Below are 26,284 nucleotides of genomic sequence, written 5' to 3' on the forward strand. Positions count from 1 at the left end.
ACTTGGCTTTGTTCTGAAAGTTGGTCCTGTTGGTCAAAGAAATTTCAAGAACACCATGCTCATGTATGGCAAAATACAATCCAAGGACACACAGCAGAATGGACAAAGGCAAAACCTGGGATCTTGACTACAATGTCACACACACAATGTGTCATACTACAGTGTCATCTAAACAACCCTCCACTTAGAGGGTGGAGGGGTGTATTGTTTCCTTGTCAGCACAAATTGTAATTTGTTGGGGGGATTTTAGGCTGTGGAAAAGGTTTTCAAGGACAGTTAGGAAGCAGGCTGGATAATGCACTGCAGGAGTGTTTCCCAGCAGGTATCGCAGGGACAGTGCCAAGCCAGTCCAAGGTGCTTAGGAGGAACAAATGACTTCTGTGAGCCCTGTAGAAAAGGGAGCTTAAAAATATGGTATATAGGCAGCTGCTTTCCCCTTCTTCCCACCTTGCCAAAGAGGGAACTGGGCTCCCAGCTCTATAAACATGTCCAGATCTATAGGGGTGTGTCTGAGAACAGACACAAAAAATCCAACCCTTGTGATTCCTTGGTTGAAAATTAGGAGCTGAGGTTTACTTTACTGAGCAGGAGGGAAAATGAAAATTGCTTTCTCTGTAACCTGAGAGACTTAGCAGAGTTCTCCTGCCAGACTGCAAAGATATGCAGTGGTCCCTGCCATAAACTCTACCATCCTACTCAGCTGCCAGGACTGCTAAATGGAGAAAAATGAACAATGGATTGTATGAAAGCTGTATTACCATAACTACAAAATCCTGCTGCTGGGAGCTGAAGATCTCTCTGAAATACTATCAAGCACAGTGGAGAGGGAGTAGAGGGCTAACATCCAAGGAGAAATTTAATCACTGACCTCTGAAAATCATGGTTTAGGTTTTTATTTTTGCTCTTTTTTTAAGAGACAGTAGCTGTAACTCTCCTTCTGACCCAACATTAACCTTCTGCAAGTTATAACAGATGATTTGTAAAAACACCCCTTTATTGCTTTGACCTGTTTTAGGGCTGTTCCATCCTCCAACACAGCAGTATCCTGTGGTCTCAGTTAGCTGAGTAGACATGCTGGATTGTTGCTTTGGACTGAATTGGATAGCTCAAGTAATGCAGGTTATTCTCAGAGAGGCACCACAGCCCAGCATCTGTCCCATGTTGGGGGGTTTACACTTAACAGGAAAAAAAAAAAGATTAAGGGAGATTCAGCGGAAAATTCACCTTGTTGAGCAATGGGTAAAAGTCGATTGAAGGACCTGGGCTGTTCTGCTCACAACTGAGGAAGAAGAGTGTTCCACTTTGATGATCCTTCCAGACTAGTGTCAGGGCTCTGCCATCCCAGCTATCCTGAGGACCAGTGTCCTAAACAGCAAAGAGGAACTTGCAGCACAGACAGATGCAAAGTGAGTAGAGAGCTCCCTAAAACAGACACATTCCTGCAGAAGCTCTTGGGCACAGTGAGGAACCTGAGCATCCTGCCTCTTAGAGCTCCTTTCCAGCAGCTGAAGGGGTACAGGGTCTGCCCTCCCTGCTGGCTTCTGCCTACCCTGTGCTTGGTTCCAACATGTAGGGCTGGGCTCAGCTTTGGAAAGCCAAATTGCCCAAAGACATCAACAGTGCGCTAACCTAACCTGCCTGCCAGGTCTTTGCTGCTGAGCCAGCCAGAAGGTTTGCCTGGGGGAGACAAAAGTGCAGCCAGGACACACAGGGAACAGAGTGAGTGTGACAAGGAGCACCATTTGTTCTTTGTTCCTGGCTGCTGCCAGGCTCCAGGGCATCAGGGACTCTTGGTCCTGAGGATAAGTGGGTTCAGACAGTCCTCAGCTTCCTCCACAGAGCAGATGGCAGCCAGCACAGTGCTGGGCATCAGGTGTCTCAGACCTGCTCAGCTGCCCAGTTACAAAGGAAAGCCAAACATCTGCAACAATAACTTCCTTCTCCAGGATACTCTTTCCACTGAGAGTCCAAAGAGCAGGAGAGGTTTAAGGAAAGTTTCATGGAGGGGGGTCTTGGGTGTCTCTGTTGGCCTGTGAGGCTGCAGAGCTGCACAAGAGCCCTTCTGCCTGGAGCTGGGACAATCACAGCAGATCACAGCAGATCACCAGCCCCAACTGCTACACCCAACACCAGAGTCAAAGCAGACTTTGCTTAGCACAGCTCTGATCAAGTTATCAACCCATTGCTTGTAAATAATCTCCAATAACAGATGGCAACAAAACAATGGCTATTGGGAAGTTGTGCTGAGTTTATCTAACAATACGATCACCAGACCCATTAGCAGTTTGTTTCACTCAATGCAGGAACTGCTGCAGCAGAGACAAATGCATTGCACTATCACCAACCTCCACAAAAAGCAAACATACTCCTTCAGGTTTCAGGTTTTCAGCACGGTTTTTTTTTGGTTTGTTTTTTACATTTTCCTCCCCCTTTTACTTAGTGCTTTCCAGGTTTAAAAAACAAAGGCTGCTCATAGTGGAGGAGCAATAGTGGCTTTCATATTTAATAACTCTTAAATCTTGCTCAACATGTGGCAATTGTTAGGTAGATTTGGGCTGCAATTAAAGAGGCACCCTTCTTTCTCTTCAGCAACAATATAGGCTCTTAATCCGACTAAAACCATCATATTTTAAGAGCTGAGATCATCCTGAGGCAAATGGTATCCAACTTAACATGGATGTTTTTCATGGGGAAGTTTAAAAGTTAAAGTTCACTTTCCTAAAATCTTCCATTAAAGAGACAGCACCTCTGAGCGCTCTTTTCAAGTACCCACAGGTACCTGTATCAGGCATCAACATCTGGGGGATGGAGGGGAGAGGATAATTACTGAAATTCCTTTGCTAAGTCCCTTTTTCTGTAAGAGTCTGAGTTGGGACTCTAAATAGAAGAAAGGTGAGGGGGTTTGGTTGCCTGATTATAGATTTGACTGCAGATAAAAGCCTTATTTGTGTGACTCAGCTTTCGAAGTGCTCACAGGTCTGATGGGGATAACTGATAAAGGCTGTGAAAGACAGGAATAAACACTGATAAAACAGCCGAGTGCACTTTGGCTTCAAACCAAAACACATACTTAATAAAACCTGCACAGCTGATGGAGAGACATTTGTGTTTCCTTCTGTGGTTTGGAGGTAGCTGTAAATATCCACAAGGAATCAGGGTTTCTAGCTGGTTTGTGCTGTCACTGTAGGCTGGTGGCCAGGCTGGCAGGCTGAGCTGTGCTGGCTCCCTGGTAGCACCGGGCTGGGGTCAGGACACCGGGCTCAGAGCTCCAGCTGGGTTTTGCAGCTTTGGGGTTTATGATTCCTTATTTGTTTTTTTCAAATGCAGCATGAGAAAATACCTGCTGAGAGACCACAGGCTAGAGACCAGTGGAGCTAAAAGCAAGGGGGATGTACATACCAGGGTCACATAAACTCATCAATAGAGGGAAAATGCTTCCTTTTTTGGCCACAGTGAAGTTCACTTTGCTTCTCAGAGCAATACTTCAGGTATCAGATTCCTTTTTTCCCACAATAACTTCCACTCCCTGTTCAGCTGCTGTTCCTGATGCTTCACTCCCTTTCCCTTTTCCTTTCTCCATTTTTCACAGACCTTACACTCCAGAGTAATTTTAGCAAAGCCTGACTTGCAGCCTTCATCTCTGCAAAGGTAAGAAAGCCTCAGTGACAGCAGCAGTGTCTTTCAGAGGATCTGTAGCAAGAGGTATCTATTAATATCCACTAGTCCTGCTGCTAAACCTCTGCATCCTCCTTTGAAAAGGTAATCCTGTATTGTAAAGGCTCAACAAATGAGAACACCAAGGGACTTCCCTCATTTATAATACCTGCAAATGACTTGAATGAAAATGCCTCCAGAACTATCAAAGTTTGTGGAGGGAACCAAATTGGAGAGGGAACAAATAACGAGGAACAAGGGATTTCAATCCACCGGTTGCCACAGCCAGTGAATGGAAAATGCAGTTTAATGTACAGAAACATAAAATAATAAGTCTGGGGCCAGCAAACCAGACAGAAGGATATTATACTGAATGGTGATGCATCTTATTGACCAGTGAAGGGATTTAAAGGTCAGTGCAGAAAAATCCTTGAAGCCTTAGACTTGGTATATAGATAAAATGAAAACAGCTCCAGGAAAGCAGCACAGCAGTGGAAGCAAAGGGAAGGGACAGACCCTTCCTACGCAGTCTGTGCAGCAAAATAGCAGCAGGGCTTTGCTCTAATATTTGCTTGGCATGATATCATCTCCCAAGGGGTGTAACACATAGGCACTGAAGTCCCCATGCCCCACATAAGCCAGCTCCTGTCTCAGCACAGGATGCCATCCCAACAGCTGCCCCTCCACAGACAGAGGAAAAGGCAGCCCAAGGTGTTCCCTTGCTACCAGTAAAACACAGGGGATGCTGCTCAAGTCCACTCCAAGGCTTAGGGATGCTTGTTGTCAGGAGTGCAGGATCCCAAACCCCACAGCTCATTTGCTCTTCTGCTTGATCTTTGCTTTTGGCACTGACAAGCAAGAGAAGCCAAAGCAGCAGAGCCCAGGGCCCCATGGACACAGCACATTCACCTATGTCCTGGGGTGACTTTATGGTGCTTGTATCCCCAGCTGTGTGTTCTGTTTGTGTGACATATCAGTTCTGCACCTTTCAGACTGGTTCTAGAGCGAAGGGGGGACAGAAGAAGCCGCAGTTTGTGCTCAGGAGCGGCGCTCACAGCCCCGCAGGCTGCTCCGGCCTGTGCTGTCCGCAGCACGGACAGACAGCGGGACACAGCTCTCCTGTGCTTGCAGTCAGATTTTAGTGAGCTGAGGCACAGAAGTCCCCCAGACTGGTTTTTCTTTTTCTTTGGATCTGTTCAAACCTGCTCTGGAGTGAAACCCCAGACAGACCCCAGGAGCTCACCCCTGTGGCCCACCGGGGCCTGGGCCTCGGCACTTTCCAGAGCAGGAGGCTCTGATAAGAGACTGAGCAGGCCGAGCTACACCCCATGAAAAGGAATTTTCTGGATTTGCCATCTCTTCAAACAGCAAAAAGTTTTATTGTTTAATATTTACTATCAATGAATTTACTTTCTAAAATAACCTCATTCAGAAGTTTTCTCCCAAATCTACCCTAAACCAAGATAACCTGTCTGAGCACAGAGCAGCTGCTGAATCCTGCAGTCACCCAGGACTGGAACATGTGTGCCTGTGTCCATGTGAACATACTGATACACCCGTGTGGCCTGTCAGAGATGCAATAGTGATAGAAAACGTGCAAAACTGAAAAGGCAATTCATTCCCTTCCTAGTGTCTCTAATGAGCAGTCTCATTTAGTCATTTTCCTTCTCCTTGCTCAGCCAGAGTACTTCATGTCTTCCCTCACAGCTTCCCTGCAAAAACATCAACTGAAATTGTAAAACCTGCTCTCCCCCCAGTGGGTTACATGTCTGAACCAACACGTTCCCCCATTCCTTCTTCTGCCACTGTAAATACGAAAAAACAACCTTCAAGCTTTGCTGAGATGAATGATGCTGACCTGCAGGTGAAGGGCTCCATAAGATCATGAACAATATCCTAAATCCTGGAGTATCCTAAATCCCGGGAATGGTAACCTAGGGCATACAAGGGACCATACAGCTATACATGGTGGAAAATGGTGAGCAAATGCAGCATCGTCTCCATCAGCAGCTTACACACACAGAGACACACTGACACACACACACACACACACACACACACACACACACACACACTGACACACTCACACACACACACACACACACACACACACACAGACACACTGACACACAGAGACACACTGACACAGACACACTGACACACTCACACACACACACACACACACACACACACACACACACACTGACACACTGACACACTGACACACTGACACACACACACAGACACAGACACACACAGACACACAGAGACTCACTGACACATTGACACACACACACAGACACACACACAGACACACACACACACACTGACACACAGAGACACACTGACACATTCACACACACACACACACACACACGCACACACACACACACACACACACACATTCACAGCCTCTGTGATGGATTTTTCAGAAGGACCTGACGGTGAAGTGTTTTCTTGCCTCTTGGCTGCTGGGCAAGTGCCTTCCTTACCTCTCCCTGCCGCTCCTGAGTTAATTCTGGCTTTTCCCACCTGGGGGAGCAGCAGCAATTCAAAGCCAGACTGCCAGAACAGGTCCTTTCTCCATCCGAAGCCCAGACAGGAAAAAGAGGATAAATACCTCTGGGGTCACAATGAACATCTACAGCATGCAAGTACCAGAAGTCCCCATTACTCACCCCCCTCTTCTGTCCTTCTTCAACTCATTCCCTTTTTCTTCTCCAGCCCTCCCCACCACTTCTGCTCCCCAAAACCTGCAGAGGACAGGGCCATGAGGGAGAGTGGGGAGCAGGCAGGTCCTGCAGCTGTGAATGGCAGAGGCGCCTGCTTCACCAGGAAGGACAGGGCTCTCAGCCAAGTGAGGATCTCACAAGATCTGTGACATCTGGCAGTCACCAGCACTGCCTGTTCCTCAGCTACTCTGCCTCTGGCTGTTTTCTTGTATAAATGAACAGATAATCTGGACATATTCCAGCTGAATTAGTGTACTCATGATGCTCAAAATGAACCTGGGGATAGAAATACTTTGCTGTCCTATTATGATGACTACAATACAAGACCTGGAATTGCTTCCACATCCCAGGCCAGATGCCTCTCCTGGCTCTCACCCAGCTCCCATGGCAGGTGAGACAGATGTCAGACCTGCTTTCTTGCCCTCCTCCTATGCTTCCATGGGATTAAAAAATAGGGCCACAGGCCCAAAACCACAGAAAAGCCCTAAAGAATTTATGTGGCCACACTCCCAATGCAGAGACCTGCCCACAGCCATGGTAAAGCCCCAGAATAATCCCTGAGCTCTAGATTATACCATGCACATTACATGGAAATTTTAATACATACCAGTTGATAACCTGTCAGTTTGATCAATAAGAATTTCTTATTGAATAGATTCAATTTTCATGCTGTCAGTACATTTTCTTTTCAGAGGCAGAATGATTTGTATCCTGCATGAGCATCAAGGAAAAGAAAATGTTTGGTACCAAAATATCCCATTTCTGCCAGCTGCCTTGTTTGATACTCTGTTTCTGCTATCACCACATTTGAAACCTATGTATAGCAGCCCAATTCATTTTTTTCTTGTTCCTCTTTCTTTTTATTGCGTTGCCTCTTCAGCAAAGACTTGTCACCCATCCTTTGCTACAGAGCACTGTTTTCCAGAACAGTCTTTAAAACAGGAATCAAGAAACACAGAAAGATGAGATTAAATGCAATCTTCTGTACTAAACTTTCAGAGGTTTGCTAAAAAAACAGTCAGAAAATACTTAAGAGCATGCAGTTATTTTCTGTGCCTACTACTGATCCCATCAGGAGCTTAAAACCAGCCCTTAAGGTGCTTTACTGTCTTTGCTGTCATTGCAATAGTAGAGCAGAGATGAGCAGTTTCAGCTCCTGCTCTTCCATTAGTGTACAAACTGTTAAAAGACAAGAAAAACTACAATAATAAACATGAGCTAGCTTGCTGCAGCTGTGCTTGTCAGCTCCAGACATTAGTGTGGCTAATTCCAATTGGGAACAGTTCCTGGGCTTGGTGATAAATTAATCCCAACTCTGATAGTACGGAAAGATTTCTGTATGCATAAGCCAAAAGAAAACTTCCCAAACTGCTTACAAAATCCTCTTTACAGTTATTTTGGTGACTACACACCAAAATATTTAGTCTGTGTATCTTTTTTGGATACAGTACAATCTATTTTTTATTTTGATTAAATGATATTAGAATAGGATATGCTTCATCCAGAAGACAAAAGAATTTATGCACGGGCTTGCACTGAAATTGCAGAATGATGAAGTACAACTGATGTGGGGTTATGTCTGTTTTCCTGGATATACACTGCAAATGCTTTGTAGGAAAAGAGCAGTGCCACTGAACACTTCTGAGAGCAGCCTGAGTTTTATTTCACATCACCGTTCTCAGAAAAATCCACAGGCTGACTGCTAAAATGAGAAAACATCATACCATTCACTGATGGTTTTTTCCATCCTTGCTGTGTCACTGTTGGTCTGTTGGCAGAAGGATGTGACCCAGAGGACAAGGGAAAGATCCACTGGCTGTGTAAAAATCCCCTGTGCAATGATTCGGCATGACCAGTGCCCAGGAGAGACATAACAACAAGGATGCTGGAGCAGCAGAGTCTTGGACACTTGGACATCTTCTGCCAGCTGCATCCTGCACTCCACTTTCTCAAATTCCTGTGCTTTCTCCCAGATATTCAGGCTCACACACCACATTCATCATGCATTTGATTTTGGTCTCACTCCTGCAGGAGCACAAGGTTTCAGAAAGCTGTTCACCTGGGCAGTTTCATCTCAACCCTGATGAATAACTTCATTCTGGAATAACAAATATATACAGAGGGAAAGCTGCTTGCCACAAGGATTCCTTTATGCTGCACCATGAATTGTTGGCCAGTGGCCATTTAACATTGAAAGGCAAGAGCCACCTGTGTCAGGTGTGTTTAAAGTTCATATTGACTCCTGCCCACCAGTATTTGCATGATGGACAACATCAGAGAAAGGTGCATTTAGTCATTAATTTTTGCCTGACATGGGGAACGGAAATGAAAAGGAGCTCTTTTCTTCCAGGTACAGCTTTTGTTTCCCAGTGTGATCAGTCAACTATGAGCCCTGTGACACCCAGTGTGGGGCAAACCCAGGTCTAGAGTGTTGGGGGCACTTTGGGGTTCCCTCCTGCCCTGGCAGCCCACACCCAGTGGGACCACACATCCATGTGGTCCCGACACCCTCCTCTCTGCCCCTTGCTGCCTCTGGCCTTGCTGGATGTTAAGATCCGCTCAGCCTCACACAATGCAGCTTCCTGGGAATGGATTAGAAAGCGAGCTGTGTGGGATATTTGTTATGGCCATGCCTTTCATGGAGAAAACTGTGACTTCTAGCAGTTTTTGTAGATTTTGTAACCCCAGCCAGCCTGCTACTGATTCCTTCATGAATTTTTACAGCTTTGGCTCCATTTGTGAGTGGTAGAGATCACAGTTTTTAGTGGGTTTAAGTTATTAGTTACGTATTACCAAAGGGTGTAACATTCTTTATGTTGTAAAATAAAGTCCGTTTGTCTTCTCTCCATTTCCCACAGCACACGGTGTTAAATACAGTGCACCATTGTTGGGCTTCTCTCTGAAGCTGGCTCTGGGCAGTTTTGGGTCGTGCCAGTGCATCAGCCACGGTGGCAATGATTGCTGTGGGTGCCGGAGGACACTCATCCCATGTGGGAATCCCCTTCCCATGAACAAGGGGGGACCATAGGTGGGAAAGTGCATGGCATGACTCAGTCAGGAAGGCTGGAGGGATTTGCAGAGGGTTTTGGAGCTGAGGGCTCAGAGATGGTATGTGCCGCTGGAGGGTTTATAGGGTTTCCTTTCTGTTCCCTAATGGGAAAATTCAGCACGGGGGAACATCAGGATCTCAACTCACACTGGTGTATACCTCCACTGACCAAACCTTCCCTGGCCTACACAATTCCAAAGTGGGAAAATTCGCACTGTCTGGCTGCAAACTTGGCTGTGGCCTTTGTGCAGATGTCGTGGAGGGCAGAATTTCCTGGATTAGTACAAATACCCTCTGTAGGCTTGGTTCAGATGAGTGCAGTGTTTGAAAAACAACCCATTTTGCTTATAAAAGGACTAACAGCATAGCCAAAATCTGCAGAACATATCTAGCTTTCTCAAACAATTATTGGTGGGTAGCCAATATTTGTTACTTTTCTCCAGAACAATGAGTAAACTACAGCACAGAGACAACTGGCCACACTCATATCAGACCAGAAACCCTGCACTCTAAATTACTGAAACCAATTTATCTTCCATTTAAAAATAAAGACAGGGAAGAAAAATATATTTAAGTTATGTTTGATACCACCTAGAGTACTTTCTAATGTTGATATCCATTGGAATTGGGAGACAAATCCAGCCCTCTTTCATAAATCTAGGGGTTTTTTATAACTGATACAGATTTAGGATTTTTGTCTTGTGGTTTTCCTGACTTAAATTGTCCTTTTCTATCTTATAACAGTTTATCAGCCAAGCTGCAATTCCAAAACCTAGGGTTTTTGCACAATAACATGCAAAAAGAAAGACTCCTTCAGCCTTCCTACAACTTCTCCCCAACCATCATAAACACAAAATCAGGCCTTGCAGAAAAAGCAAAGCTCTATAGGGAAAGGAAAATTTTATGGCTGTTGTCTGTCTGTAATGCATGGGACTTTTAGGGACTGACTTTTACATGTCATCTGTCATTTGGAGACTGAAAAGAAACAAAAGAAACCAGGGAAACTTTCTCCCAAATAATTCCAGGCTGATCTTGGAAACATTTATTACAGGGCTTTGGTGGGATTATTCCCCTAAGCAGACAGACTTCAGTCCCACCGCCACTTCGGTGTGCACTGAGCACTGCAGAGCTTGGCATTTGCATGGATTGTGTGAAATCTGGGGGGAAGCTCACCTACCCAGGGCTTCTATGTGTGCTAAAGCATGTCCCGGCTCAAGGCACCCTGTGTTTCCAGAGCTGCCCCTTCCACTTGGAATGAATCCACCTAAATATTTACATGTATTTTGCTCCTATAGTAACAAGAATATTGCAATGGTATGTTTGACATAAACGTGCTGGTATATTCTCTGTTGATTTAAATAGCACGGGAGGCATGTGTGCAGTTCCTCCTTCACAAGGAAGGACGGGCTAGCAGGAAGCATCCCATCGACTTCCGACAATTGGGGAAAAAAAACATGGGGAGGACAAAAAAGAAACAAGAAAAAAACCCCAAAAACACAGAGAAAGAAGAAAATCATTTTAGAAGGGGTTTTTCGAGGCTGCCTGGGTGGAAGAGCAGCCCCAAGCCTGCAGGTCCGCGGCCGGCAGGCGGCAGAGCGGCCGGGATGGAGCGGCAGCCGGCGGGGAAGGTGCGGCTCCTCCACCGGAGCAGGGACCAGGGAGAGGGAGAATTTCCAAAAATTAACATTGATCCCGTTAGTTCCTTTAAGTGGAATTTTCAGGAAAGCCGGGCTTTGCCTGAGGAGATCAGGAATTCCCCTATTCCCTCCGAATCTTGCCCTAATTTAATTTGGAGGTTTACCTTGCATTATTAACTGCACTTTTCGTTATGGATCTGGAAAAAAAAAAAATTAAAAAAAGCATGTTATCCTGAATATTTCCGGGTTTACTCGGGTAAATCCTGTATCTCTGCTAAGAGGAGTTGTGCCTGGATACAGTGGTAAAATCAGAGTTCTTCTTAAACTATGGCACAAAGCAGAGTGAGAACAGGGGAGATGTATTTGAAGAAATGCCTCTTTTCCCTGTGCAGAGTCTGAGGGGTAAGCTGGATGTTTGTTATAAAGTTGAGTAAACTCCACAAAACCATTCAAGTTTACAACAAGCTAATTTGTAAACTTATCTCATGCTGTACTCAGTCCCCTTACTGACTGACACTGCCACGGAATTAGATGCAAACACTGAGGGGGGAAAGGCAAAGAAAATTTCTGAAATTGTATTTGCACAAAGAAACCAAACCAGCTTGATTTTCCAACAGTAAATGCTAAAAATAAGTCCTGCAAAATAAGACTGGAATAAAAAAAAACCCGGAAAGGTAATATAACAAATTAATTTGAGAAAATCATGTTTAATGCTTACCAAAGACAAAGCTTCAGAAAGAACTGCCATTGTCTTACTGAATTCTGATCCTACACCCCTTATAAAATATAAGTACAGAATCGAGTCCATCATCCTCTGAGTGCTAAACCCCCTTACTTTTATTTAGGTGGTTATAGATCTTTCTCCTACATAAAATTTCATGCTTTTATAAAAGTAAATTCCAAAGCAAATGTAACTCTTCAGAGCCATCATTACCCAGGGTTTTATTGCCAGGCTTGTTAACTCTCTTGACAAACATCCGGTCCAGCCCCTCCACTCTGTGGCTCCTCTTCAGAGGCTGCTAAGATTTATTTTACAAATAATACTAACAACACGTTGCTCACATAGTTGATCTCTCAGTGAAACTCTAGAAAAATAAGTCCTCTGTTTTGGTGGCCTTACCTGGCATTTTACAGGTGTAAGGGAGAATACCAAGAGCCCCACAGTTGCTGAACAAGGGAGATTTTTGGCTTTGCCAGGAGATAATTGCTCCAGTAGTGAGCTGCCGTTAATCCCAGGCTGTGTTCTCGGTGCTGACCTGCAGCCCTGCTGTTTACATCAGTGGGATTTTTAGGGCCAAATTTTGCAGTTAATTGCAGCACTATAAATCTGGATTCCTGAATCTCCCTTCCCAGGCGTGGAGCTCCTTTGGATTTGACAGCAAAACTCAGGGCTGATCCTGCTGCCGCTGAAATCGGTGGCCTGGTTGTGCAGTGAAACAGAGAAAAGATCTGGGCTAGGCCCTCTCCCAAATTTCCTAATGGCAATAAATGTGAGCAATTAGGGGCTCTGCTTGCTCTGAAGAGCAAGGACTGCCTTATCTCTGCCTGCCCCAAGCCTTGAGCCCACCGAGCCTGGGTGGTGCGAGGAGGTGTCACTATTAGAGCGGCTCTAGAGGGGATTAATACCGCTGTGAGCTATATTGTGTCCTGTCAGGAATCTCTGCAAAAAGAGCAGGAGCTAGAAATGCAAGCTTTCAGCTTTAAGCCCTGAACTTGGGGCTATACAGCAAGATTAAAGCATTGGTTTTTAATGTTTTCCATCAAGAAGTGAGAAATTTCCATGCATTTAAAGGCATTCCCTGCTTTTTAAATAACCATTTGAGTCAAGAGACTCAACTCAGTATGTCAGTGCTCACTGCATTCCCCTGTTTCATTCCCCGAAGTGCTGCACCACACTGGCAGCTGCTGAGTGGGAGGCTAAAAAACCTCAGCAAAAAGGGGTATGGACTGACATTACAGACCCAGGGATCACAGCCCGAGCTAGATTCCTTCCCCAGGTCTTGCCGAAGATATTGTAGGCTGTGGTTTCTGCAGAGGGAACTGATTTATAAAAAGACACTGCAGGAACATGGAAAATCAAGGAAAGTGTGGATTAAACCACTCTGTCGCTGAGAAATGCAAAGAGAAACAGACAGTGAAGTGATGAAATAATTCATTAGAAGGAGGAGGTTAATAGCTCTGTGGAATTTCTTCATTTGTTGATAAATCTGCTTTAGTGTCCTCACCTTTGCTGTCACCCACCACAAAAAGAGTGGACATGGGAGTGTTTTGGTTACAAGTGATTTATTCGACAAAATGCTAATTCTGCTCTGAATCTTGTATTCACAATCACAAATTTGACCCCTACACAGAAAGCAGCACAGAGAATACAGGTTAGCTTTATCTTCAGCAAATTTTTCACCTAAATCAGACACACTTACCCTTACCTGGGGGGGATGAAATAAGAAAATCTGGAGGAAGAGTTTCAGCCCTTATACCTTGAAACATGGTGTGCTTCTCCCCAGCTGCACATTCAGGTGCACATCAAAACAGCACACAACTGTTCCAGTGATGTGCTTTGGATCAGCTCTGTGTTTACTTAACATCCAGAAAATGCAGCATTCAGGAAAAACTAGGTATAATTTTAGATGGCTCAGATCGAGTTCTTTTCTCCTATGGGCAGTTGCTGTCCTCTGTAATATTCGGTGCTAAAGCTGCCACTAAAGAATTAAAGAAAGTGCAATTCCCAGCCACACTGAAAGTACGTGGTAACGCTGGCAGGATGAGATTAAATTTTTTGTCACTAAACAGATGAAAGCAGTTTCAGTCAGAGCGAAGCATAAAGGTTAAATTCAAAACACAGTATTGAAATTCTCAATGCAAGAATTTGTGGGAACAAGGGACAGAAGTCAAGGCAATGATTTCCCTTTCTTAATCCTTGTGAAAACAGCCTCATGTTCTTTTATATTCAATATACTCATGCAGAATATATGCACGTTTTTATTTTGTACTTATAAGTTAAAATACCTCCAGGAGTCTGCTTTATAAGAGAGCAGAGAGGAATAACGAATCAAAAAATATAAAACAAAACTTTCTTTTACTAAATAAATAAATAAAGGGAAAGTAGATTTGTTAGTTGATGTTGCATTTTAAGTGTGTGTGTTGAGCAGTTAAAAAGGATGGAGACTGCAAATAATAAAACCATGTGCCCAGGATCAAAATAATGGTATATTATTTTAACTCCCCCTGAAAAGCAGACACGATTACTTCAATGAAATTACCTGTGGAGGTAAAATACAGAGATAGGGCTGATTATCAGAGCACACAGAATTTTCCACAAGTACATGAGATCATTTGTGATATATTTAGCAAGTGTTAAGTTAAAGCTCATGTGCACACATTTACATACACACACATATATATATATACACACTGTGCATTATGTTTAATTATGGTGTAAAATAGCTCAGAAATGCTGGAAAACTGATAGCTTTGAATTATTCCATCACATTTATATCAGCAAGGGCTTGGTCTTGCTCCCGTTGAAGTTTGTGTCCCATTGACTTCAATGACAACAACACCAGCCAAAAATACACAAATATTTGTCTTGCATTACAGACTACAGATGTCCCTGGGAAAGGTTACCTGTGATATTCTGTTGTTACTGTATGCAAGAGGTGCTGTTGGCTCTGTAGGAAAATACAGATCTGTAATTAAACCCAACAAACATACTTTCTAACTGTAACCAGTTTTTTTTTCACAAAAAAATAATTTAAAAATCATAAATTAATATTTAGTTGAGAGGTTTAATTAAACAAGCAATTAAAGATGTCTACACTCCCAAGCCCTTTTGTTTTACTACTATTTATTTTTCTCTAAGAGAAATCTTTATTTCCCAAAGGTTTATCCTGTGGAAAATCACTGCTTTAAATTAATTTTCTTTTCGTCAGGTGTAACTTATACTGTTGTACAATGATGTCCTGTGTGTTCTTTCAGAAATAAATAGCTGCTTCCTTGGGTTTGGGGTTTCTTTAAGTACAAGTTTCAAGAGAGGAGGGAGATTTATTTAAAGAGAAATTTTCCTCCTCGGAGAAAACTGTTTGAAAAGCCACACACACACATTGAGTCTTTGTCTATCCCAGCATCACAGAATTGCTGAGGCTGTTTAACAGTCTGAAAGGAGGACGGCATAAAACCTAAAGATGCTTTAAGTGTGCATCCTGGCCAGATTTTTCAAAAGCTGTTTTGCACTTAAATGAGAAATTTCAAGCAATTATTTATTTTTTTAACGTGTTGGTCAAAAATACTGAATTTTTCTCTCTGTTTATTTTTTATTTTTTTTTAATTATAGCCGTAGTGGATTTTTCAGCCTGGTTTTTACCATAAGGGGCACCTGGTGAGTCCCAGAAACTCTGCAGTGGTTTGAGATCCTGACTCTTTGCAGTATCAGGAGCCTTAATGAGCTCTCAGTGGTCTGATCCTGATAGCACTCTCTCAAGTAAGAAGCTGATTTTGGTGATATTGCTTGTATGACTGAAAATATTAATCAAATTAAAAATTACCTTTAGCCTTTTGGAATTACCTTGGGTATGAAACCGAACTCTGCACCATTTTCTTTCAAAAAGCAACACTAACAGGGAATTAGGGATGGCTGGGGAGTGCAACTTTTTAAAAGCAAATAGAGGCAAAATCAGCACACCTGAGCACAAATTATATCAAGAACTTATAAAAATTTAACAGGCAGTGGTGTCCTTTCTGGAAGTATTTAAGCTGTTCCATAGCAGCGTAATAGATTATATCCCTGCAATGCAATTTTTAAATCAGCTGCAGCATTTTATAGAAAACTGATTTAAACTCTCTTAAAATCTGTAGCAGCACTTCCCTGGGCATTCTAAAGGACCTTCCAGAGGGGAGATTTTGGTTACAGACAGGGTTTAATTTTTGGATCTGACAAACCCTTAGTTACCCATGAATTCCTTTCTGGAGTAATCCTATCAGGTTGTTCTGTGAAGGGTCAGTCCTGCCTGCACAGCCCTTAATTGTGCCCAGGGTCAGCAACTTGCACCCGCAATGCTCCTTATCCAGACCTGCAATTTATAAGATTGGGCTGTTTATTAATGCTTGCTTTTAAAACTGCCTCAGAAAGGTCATACATAAAACTAAAGAAACTCATTTCAGGAACCAACTCGCTTCCTTTGGAAACAAATGAGAGCTGCAGCAGTGGAGTCAGGAAACTTTAGTTGGCCATCAAAATTGGGTGCACAAAAGACGTGCCAGCGTGGCATTTCCTAACTCATGAAGCCACTTTTCTCCTCAATGCAGTTCTGCAAATACAATAGTGCATTGACTGAATCTCAAATTCACCAGACTTCAATAAATTCTGAAAGTGTATGAAATTCAAATTGAAGCAGGGGACACACAGAGTGTTAGTCCTTCTCAAAATAATAACTTATTAACTCTCCAAAATGTATAGCGGTTTAGGAAAGGCAACCCAGATGGGAACATATAAAATAAAGCTATAAAATTTCCTTCAAATGTATTTTAATCATTGTTAAATATTTACATTTAATAAGCACAAGGTTTTATTGCAAAGAGAGATGTAATTACACTTATCATTCATGGAAAAAATGGAGTTTTAATAGCCTGTTCATTGATTTCCTAAGATGAAATAGTGTCCTAAAAATATGTCGTTTGCTCTCCCCTGGGAATATGTTCCATATGTGAATGTAAAACAGATGAGAATTTTTTTGTCAGTGCACAAACAATGTCAACTTAGTTCTCATCGTCCCTGTTACATTTAATGTAAATCTTTTCCACTGATGTTTTGCTTATTAGAAGCACTTTATAAGTGTTTTACAGCCCTTACTAACGAGGTTATTTATTTGATAAACAATAACAGGAAGAGTAGGAACACCTTGGCATGGACTCTGGGGAAGCTGTTGATGGAGGCTATGGCCTCACACAATTTTATCAAAAATTTGTGGCCACGTTTGATGCATCAAAGACAAACAAAGGTCAAAGGGATGACACATCTCCAAAAATTATCCTTTATTTTTATATTATCATTATTTGTCTGCCTTTTTTTTTTTCCCCTACATTTTTTTTTCTTCTTTTTTCCCAGGTTTATCTGCTCACAGGCGTCTTGATTGTCAGGAAGTTTTATGTCATCTTCCCTTAGCCAAAACAGCCAGCACTGCCATAGCTGCAGCTGCAGGAAGGACTAGACTGGAACCATCCATCACCTGTAATTCTGATCAGGTTTTTTTATCATGAAACCTGTAGTCATAAAAAAAGACCTAATACAGAGACAAATATAAGAAATACCTGAATTTTAGGAACTGATGGCACTGTAGGCATTGTCAGTACAGGAAACTGCTTGACCTTGCACTTTTTGAAATACTGACTGTGGCAGCACCTGGAAGCCTTCTGTCTTGAAAAGATGTTCAGTGTTTGTACTCTGTAGGCAGGCATGAAAGTCTCCATTAACATTATTTATTGTGACTGAAAAATTACAGAGTTTTTTTAATAGATTATAGCTTTTCAGGTGAACTGCAGAAATGAGGAGGAATAAGCTTAACATTTGGTGTGTATTTTGTTCTGTTATGGCACTTTTGAGCTCCACATTTTCCAGTAGAAGGATTCTGTTGCACAAATATATCAGAAAAATTGCAGATAAATGTGGAGGGAAAAAAAAGAAAAAAGATGTATTAAAAATTAACCATATAAAATGGTCTCTTGGACTCTGCACAGCACTGCAATGCCACTCAGTCAGTAAATTGATGGGTGATACATAGAGTGGACTCAGGTTAGCAATGATTTTATTCCCACCCTCTACATGGGTGGCCATGGTTTTAGTCCTCATAAGTCAAATTTTCCAGGCAAGGAACAACTTTCTTGAGAATTAAGTTAACTAAAGCAAGCATATCCAAAATTGATCTATTTGTCCAGTGCAAATGTGTACCTTCCACACTGCGTAGTCCCAAGCTCTTGTGTAAGCCAAAACCCTTATCCTTTGCTCCAACTCCACAAGAATCAAGGTGAGGCACAGAAAGTCAATGTATTTGAGCATATTAATTATATTAATAGCAGGAATACCCACAGTTCATTGTTAAACTCAGACCTCCAAAGAAACTATTTGCTGCTGCACAAGTTCATGCACTTGGGGGATCCCATATCCAGCATTTTTGGATAGCCACAGAGCATTTCTTTGCTGGAGCTGGTCATAGCTTCTGACATAAGGTAACAATACACCTGAGCATAACACTAGACAGGTAAATAGTGGCACCTGGCATGCATTGTTACTTCTGCTGGTTGTATGGTACCACCATTTGGAAATACTAAACAAAGCAGCCTGGTGCTCGCTCCCGAGCGAAGGTCAATTGTCTCTGCAGCCATCATGCACATGTGCTATCTATTACAGCCTTGTTCTGACCGTGTTCCAAGAGTGGCTGCTGCACTGAATTGAGGAACTGCTGCCAGGAAATGTCCTTCTCAAAATGACATAATTAGAGTCTGGGGGAGCCCAGTGAAAGCAGATTAGGGGCATCACTGCTGTTCTTGATGCAAGCAACAATTCAAAGCACATAAGCAAATACTTAAACTGTGAGGATGATTTAGTATTGATTAAACTCTGATTTCTGAGAATCCATGGAAGGTAGGTACAGCACACTGTAAGGAAAACAAAGCACCAAGTTCACATTTTGTATTAGCTAAAAAATAAAGTGTTTTCATTGACCTCACTGACCAGAAATCAAAAATTAAAACCATTACCCAAATTAAAGCTATTGTTTTGGCTAATTAAAATTGCTGGACCGTCTGACAACATTAAAAGATGGATGGTTAAATAAACTCAAAACTTCACCTTCTGTTTTATTTAGGTGTTCTCAGCTTCCCTTGAAGTTGCCCAGCTATTTTGGGTATAACCATAGATAAGGTGAATCACAGATGTGCCAGCTGAGCCCTGCCTACACCTCCAGCCTTGTTTCCACTCCTTTTCCTAGCCAGTCCTCAGTTCTGCAGCTGATTTTGGTGATGGAAACACATGGCAGGTAGCCAAGAGGGGAGTTTAGTTGTGCCAACTCCTCTGCCTTGTTAGCATGGAGGCATGTCGATTTTACCAAACTGTCATTTTGGACATTTATTATTTAGGCAAGAAATATTCAACTTCTCCATGAAATAAATGATAGGCAGGCTTCCATTTACTGCTCCATTGAAACCAAGAGATCTGCAGCCATCAGGCACTTGATTAACTCTACCTTCAGATGCAGAATCATTGACTCTCATGGGAACTCCAATGGGGTAACTTGATTTAGGGTTTAGAGCCCCAGCACCTACAACAGCAGTGGAACTTCTAAACTCTTTGTTTCTGTGCTGTTCTTCTAGCTCAGGACTTTACAGCTTATTATTCAGGCACTTTACTCAATGCCTTGTGCATTTTCCCTTTGTTTTTTTTTTACTAAATGTGACAATATAGGAAATTAATATGAGCAGGTATGGCAGGATTCTCTACCCTTTCTATCTGTTTCTGTGTTCCAGCATGAACACCAGTGAACACAAGTTCTGACTTGGTTCTTGGATGCTCTGCTGGTACAGAATCCTTTTAAAATATCATTTGTTCTTGTTTTAAATGCATTAGTGCACACTGAAAGATCAGCCTAAATAAAAGTGGGTCACGACAATGGTAAGAACATCTTTGGCAGAGTTTAAGACATGGGATACTTTTGCAGGCTTGTTTGTCTGGCTTTTCTGGTTAGATTGGGGGCAGCTGAGTTCAGATGTGCACTTGTCTCTGCACATCCCTGTTTCTCTCTGTTGCTCTCAGATCCTGTGCCCATCCCCATCCCAAGCCTTTCACCAGCCTTCCCAGTGCTGCTGCAGATGGTCACCACCTTTGTCTGGAAGAGCCTAAAGTGCTCAACACCAGCATTTGGCCACTGAAGTTGGAGCTCTCTGTACTGCCCCATGCCATTGTCTGGCCCATCCCTGAGAGCCCCATGGCACAGCAGAACACAAGCTGTGGTTGCCACTGCTCCAGGAGGAGGTCAAACACCTTGGCTGGTTTGGAAACAGACAGCTGGCCAGCTATGCCATGCCCTTCATGCCCAGCTATGCCATGAAGTTTTGGAGTTTGATGTCCAAAGATTCCAGTTTCTGGTTTCTTGCATGTTTTCCTTTTGTAGCCACTCACCACCCTAATTGCAGCATTTGTTTAGTGCATTCTTTGCCAATTATACTTCTTCCCATTGGCTGCAGAGAAAGAGCAATGCATGAATCTATGAGAACAGCAGAGCTGACTCTTCCCACACCTTTCAGATGCCTTCTTCTCTTTTCCCAAAGCTGAGAGCAGAGTGCTGCCTCCACACTCTGCCCCAAACTGCTGTTTGATGTAAAGACAGAAATGGAGCAGCCTCTCAGGACAGCAGAGAAGCTCTTCTCCTTCCTGCAACCTCCACCACCAGCTCCTACTGCTCTGGGCTCCAAGTTGTAAAGACAAGTTCCTTCTCCTGAAGAAGGTGGTCAAATATTGACCAAAATTCCCCAATGACCAGCAGCATTTTTCCTTAGCTACAAACTGCTGCTCTGCTTTAACAGACTGTCTCTGATAAGCAATAACCACCTCCCCTAGATCCATGGGAAGAGCATCTTCTACAACCATGCAATGCAGATGCAGCAGCAGCTTTGATCCAGGCACGCAGAGCTACAGCAAAGTGGCCAAAGAGGTTCATTCCCCTGTGAATCATTGCTTTTCTTTGCATCTTTATCACATTCCTGGATGCAAACCATGTTCCTGCAGCTTCTTCACCCTTGATTTTACAAGAAGAGGGAAATGGAAAAACAGCTGCAATATCCTTGGCAGAAGCTGTTTTACAGTAGCTCTGAAATTAAAGTATCTCTGTGAGATGGCTGAACCCCTTTGCTGTTGCTCTGGCAGCAGCCAAATGAAATTCTCACGGGGTTTAGCTGATGTTTCCTCCTGAAATTGTCAGCCAAGTACATGTGGGACTGGAGGAGCACTAATGGGGCTTCCTAGAAGTCCTTTGACCAGCACAGGGAAGCAAACAGCAGGTCTCACATCTCAAATCCACACCACTCCAGCTTGCCACCATGTGCTGACACGGTCTGAGTTGAAAAATCCCAGTTGTGTTCAGCAAAGGGAGCCTCAGTGACCTGCGCTGCTCCAGCTCTGCTCTCTGGCTTTTTCAGGTTCCTGCCAGGCTGCAGCAATGAACTGTGTGTGTGTGTTTTGTATGCACTAAAATTACCTAAGTGATTTCAGTGAAGCAGGATAGAATCAGCAGAGCTAAAAACAGAACAATAAGGCATAAATAATACCCAATACATCACTGAAAATATCTTAATTCCTTCTCTTTTTCCACAGCTCCCAGGCACAGCCCTTCCTTCCAGTATCCTTCTGTCTCTCACGATCCCAGACTGAAAGCATTGGCTCAATTCCATCTCTACCATGTGTCATCTCTCTTAATTGTATACAGCAGAGTATCAATGGCTTATCTGATACGGAGCTATTTGACACTGAAAGGCCTGGAACAGATTTGTTGTGTGGGAATATTTTCTTTCCTCATCTCCTTGCTCAGGCTTGGGAAGTCAGAAGGATGGTATACCAGAATGAAGATGTGCAGGGAAAATAAAATAACAGAGTTATCTTGAGGAGAAAGCACAAAATATAGCAACTTTAAGGGATTATTCATAATGTAGAATAATATTTACCACTGCAATCGATGCAATCCCAGTCAGAAAATGGTGATTTTCAAACCTGTCAGAGTTTCTAAGAGTTTGTGTGAGGCACATTCTACTTTATTTCAGTTTGGTATTAGTTACTCAGCTCATAGCCTTAGCAGGTACTATTTTATCTTTCACTTCAGATGATGCCAAATTCACTTTGCATGTCAAATGTGTGATTTCTTTGCCTGTAGACCAAGTTAGATAATTCTGAAGGATGCTCTGCAAGTACAGTCCTTCAGCCTATGGCATTGGGAGCTTAACCAGTACCAGTTTGCTCAGGCAGACAAAGATGGTGTTGGCTTGAGCCCTTCAGTGCAGGGCTTCACACAAAATACACACCCAAAATTAACTCAGCTTCATTGCAATGGTGATTGTTGCATTTGAGTCAAGCTTCAACTAAAGCAGGGAGCTGTGGTGCAGGCACAAGGCAGACCCTGCAGAAAAAGCAGCTCTGTGTCTGCTCTACTTTGCATCTGCAATTTTTACTGAGGGATTTTTTTTATTTTCAATCTCTGTGATATTTATTGGTTTTACGAGACAATTTCAAAGCAGCAAATCAAAATATCCTTTTCTGGGGAAGTAAATCTCCCAGAGCTTAATTCATCATTTTGAAGTAATACAAAGTTTAAATTTGTCTTTGCTGGAGCTGCATACGAAGTATTCAAGCATAAATAAAGAAAATATAAATAAGGCAGTCCTGAATCTATTTCACTGTGTTATTAAAATTCCATTGTTTGTTCTGCGGGAAAAGACCTCCCAAAATGACAGTGGTAATCTGGGCAAAAAGCAGATTGTTGCCAAAGGGTTCAGCTTTTAAAGGGGGGAAAGCATTTTAAAAACTGCCAAGGAAAATATTTTCATTCATGAGTTCACCCAGCCTAAGCACGCACCTAATCCTCCCAAACTGACAGTTCAAAAAGGCAGCCACAGCTGAGACAGGCAAAGTGTTCAGTTCAAAGGCAAAAAAAAGGACCTGGGGATTATTAGCATTATCACTTTATCACGAAATGACCATAGGCTCTGGATGTGCAGAGCTCCCCTTCCCAAGCCCAGGGACTTAGTCCACATCACATTCCTAAAGGGGCAGCAAAGCCCTCCTTGGTGATTCACCACAGCAAGGGGAGAATCTTCAGAGCAGTCAGGACTTGCTCCCATTTGCAAATTTAAAGATTGACACAAATGGAAGTGAAGTGTCCCAAACCTTCAGAACTGCAGTAAATGAGGGATCTCATATAGTGCTGCTGCTCGAGGATCCCTTTTTCCTGAAATACTCATTGCACAAACTGAAAAAGAAAAAATTTCCACACTTACTAGATATGTAAATCTTAGCATATTTAGCAAAAAAAACCCCTCATATTTCTATGTTCTACAGCTATTACTTTAAGAATAATAAATGTCTTGACCAAGGCTGCAAGAACCTGCAGTAGCAGAGCTGGGAATTGAACAACCAGACCTCTAAAGAAAACCTACAGCAGCTTTAAATTGGGAGTCTCTTGGAAACAAAAACCTTCCCAGGAAATTGAGAAGATTTATCTCCTTTGTTTATCTGTTGGTTCTTTGCCGGTTGGGTTTGGTTTTATCTTTCTTCCCCCAATATTCAACCTTGCCAGCCCTCATGGTGTGAAACCATCAGCCCTCCCACCAACCAACCCATTTCTCATTCATTTTGCAGATATTAAACCTGAGGTCCAAGTCAGCCCAAGTGACACAGACAAAGAGGTCTCACAAATGCTGAGTTCCCACAAACTCTGCTAAAATGGTCATAAAAGACTTTGAAGATGTGGAAAGACAGAAGTGTGGGACTAGTTATATTCTAAGATACCAGAATATCTGCATGAGAAGTTATTGAATGACCCAACTGGTGGGGAAAAAAATAAGAATATTTTGAGTTAGGTACAGATCAATCCAACCAAGAGAGTCAAATTTCTAAAGTTGACTTCAAGAGGCCCTGAACTATTTGGTGTTGACATCCACAATCCTTTGCCTTGCAGCAGAGACTCGAGGAATGGGAGACCCAAGGGAAGTGAGAAGTGCTTTTCAGTCACTGTCCCTCCTCCACCCCCTACCAAGAGCCACTTCTCATGGCACAGGGGACAAAAGCAGCCAAGGACATGCACTGGAGCTGAGCTGCTCCAGCTCATTCTCCTGGCTGTGGTCACACCACAGCTCCCCGGTGCTCCAGCCAGGGACCTCACATGCTCAGCAGCCAGAAGAGGGGACAGAAGAGCTGGACCCATGGGGTTATCAGTGAAACATTACCATTTCTGACATTTAAAATTGATCATAGCAGCAGAAACATGGCCCTGTCCAGCTAAGGGAGGAGCAAAGTCCTCAAAATTGCTGCATGTCATGAAGGTGCCCCCCAGGTCCCACACCTGGGATGTGCACCATGAAGCTGCAAAGCAAACAGCCACGCAAGAGCAACTGCAGAAACATGTGAGTGGCCAGCTGTAGGCTGCTTTTCTTGGCATTTATCCTCAGCTGAAGATTTCCTTAAAAATCCTTCCCAAGTTTAAACCACAATAATGCATGCTTTAAATATTGGCAAACGTTTTAAATGGCTGGCAAACCCTCAAAGCTGCCAGTCGAGCCACGGCTGTGGCTCTGGTCTGCGATGGGCTGCTGGACTGCAGGAGCACACAGGGCTCAGCGCTCCCATCTGCTTCTAGAAAGAAAGAAGGAAAAAGTGAGTGAACATTTTCAGCAGGCTCCTTGCTGCAGTGTCTCCATCACTCCCTGCCTTCCCCAGCACAGACTGGACTCAGGGTTTCCTTCAGCCCCTCTGTGGGATCCCTGTGGGGACACCCTGATGGCACCAGGAGCCACCTCCAATGAGAATCACCAGAACAAATGAGATGACCATAGGACAACACATTGTTCTGTACCCTTAATTTGGCCAAATACTGCACATCAATCCTTTTGAAAGACAGCAGAATCTCACCTGAAACCTGGGTGCTGTGAAAAACGTTCTTTCCTCCAGGAGAGGATGATGATGCTCAGCATTTGTTTGAATGCCAGTGTCTCTCCTTTGTGTCCTGTGAACTCAAGCACTGAGCTAAGAGCTCTGCTCATGTATGGCTAAGCACAACACTCATAGAACTCATGGAGAAGGTTCCCAATGACAGTGGCAACCTAACAGATCCTGACACAAAAACACATTAATGAACCTGATGCTGTTTTACCCCAAAAAATACCAATTTTTGGTGATGAACCCAAACAAATTTCTCTGGTTTATGTCTTGAAAAAAGTCCAGACCAAGCAGCAAACATTTAATAAGACTGATCTGCCCGGCTTCAAGCTTCTTCAACTGTTGTGTTACAATCTGAGTTTAGTAGAGGCAATTACCTTCCACCTTAGTGAGCCTTGGTGTTATTTTACTTGTTTTATTTGCATTTATTAAATGGTTGCATAAATTAAGTGCTTATGGAAAAATATCTCCAAAAAACTGTAACCACAACACTGTGGGTGAGAGTCACATGGACATGAGCAGCCAGTTGTAAGATACCTGAGCAAGGAGGTACCCAGCTGCTCATCCCTCCTGCTGGAAAAGGACCACTGGAGTTTTAAAAGAGCCAGGTGAATAATTGCATGTGCTGAATGTTTATTTTGTTTGAAAACATATTTGAAATATCTTGCCAAGCATGACAAATGCTGTCAGGCAGCTCTGTAAGGAGTTGAGTGCAGGTGGACCTCTGTCAAGGCTTTATTTGGGAAGCACCAGCTCCCAGAAGGAGAAGCATTAACCACTGTATTTCCAGGATCATTCCCTGAGGTATCTAGCACTGACCAGTGATTCTGGGATCCTTAATTGTCATTGTAGGTTCTCAGCACACACACACACACACACACACACACACACACACACACACACTCAGGTTTGGCTGGAGCAAGCTGAAGAGCATCACCCAGTTTACCCAGGGAAACAATCCTCTTAGCAGCAAAATGACATTCAAGGTGCTACTGCTACGCAGGCATGCACAAAATACACACATTGCTCCCCAGCTCAAGACCTTAAGCCTCTTATTATGCAACTGCTTGGGGGTTTTACCCTATTTGAAAGTTAATTTGGATGACAACAGGATTAGCCACTGTAGAGCTCCTTAACCTCACGATGGGCAACTGCTTGGCAGCATTCCTGTTCTCACCAGTCACACTTGATACAGATTAATGCTATTTTGACTGCCTTTACGCTTTAACAGTATATTATGATTGTATCAGATTATCTGTCGCCCAAGACGAGTTGCAACAAGGGAATATTTAGATGAGCAACCCACAGAACACCACCAAAGTGTCATGTGATTTGGTAAACTCTAGGGCAGGCTTATAGTGAAGAGTTACCACAGGATAAACAGATGGGAACACAGCATCCTCCGCTAGATCTTGGGGCTTGATTAGAGTCACATCAGTACAGAGCTTCTAAACTGAGCTCAGTGTTAGCTTTCATGTATTAGTTTTATCTTCCTTCATGTGGGCTTGTGGTTATTAGCATTTGG

Source organism: Cyanistes caeruleus, chromosome 15 (assembly GCF_971803275.1).
Source record: "Cyanistes caeruleus chromosome 15, bCyaCae1.hap1.1, whole genome shotgun sequence".
NCBI lineage: Eukaryota > Metazoa > Chordata > Aves > Passeriformes > Paridae > Cyanistes > Cyanistes caeruleus.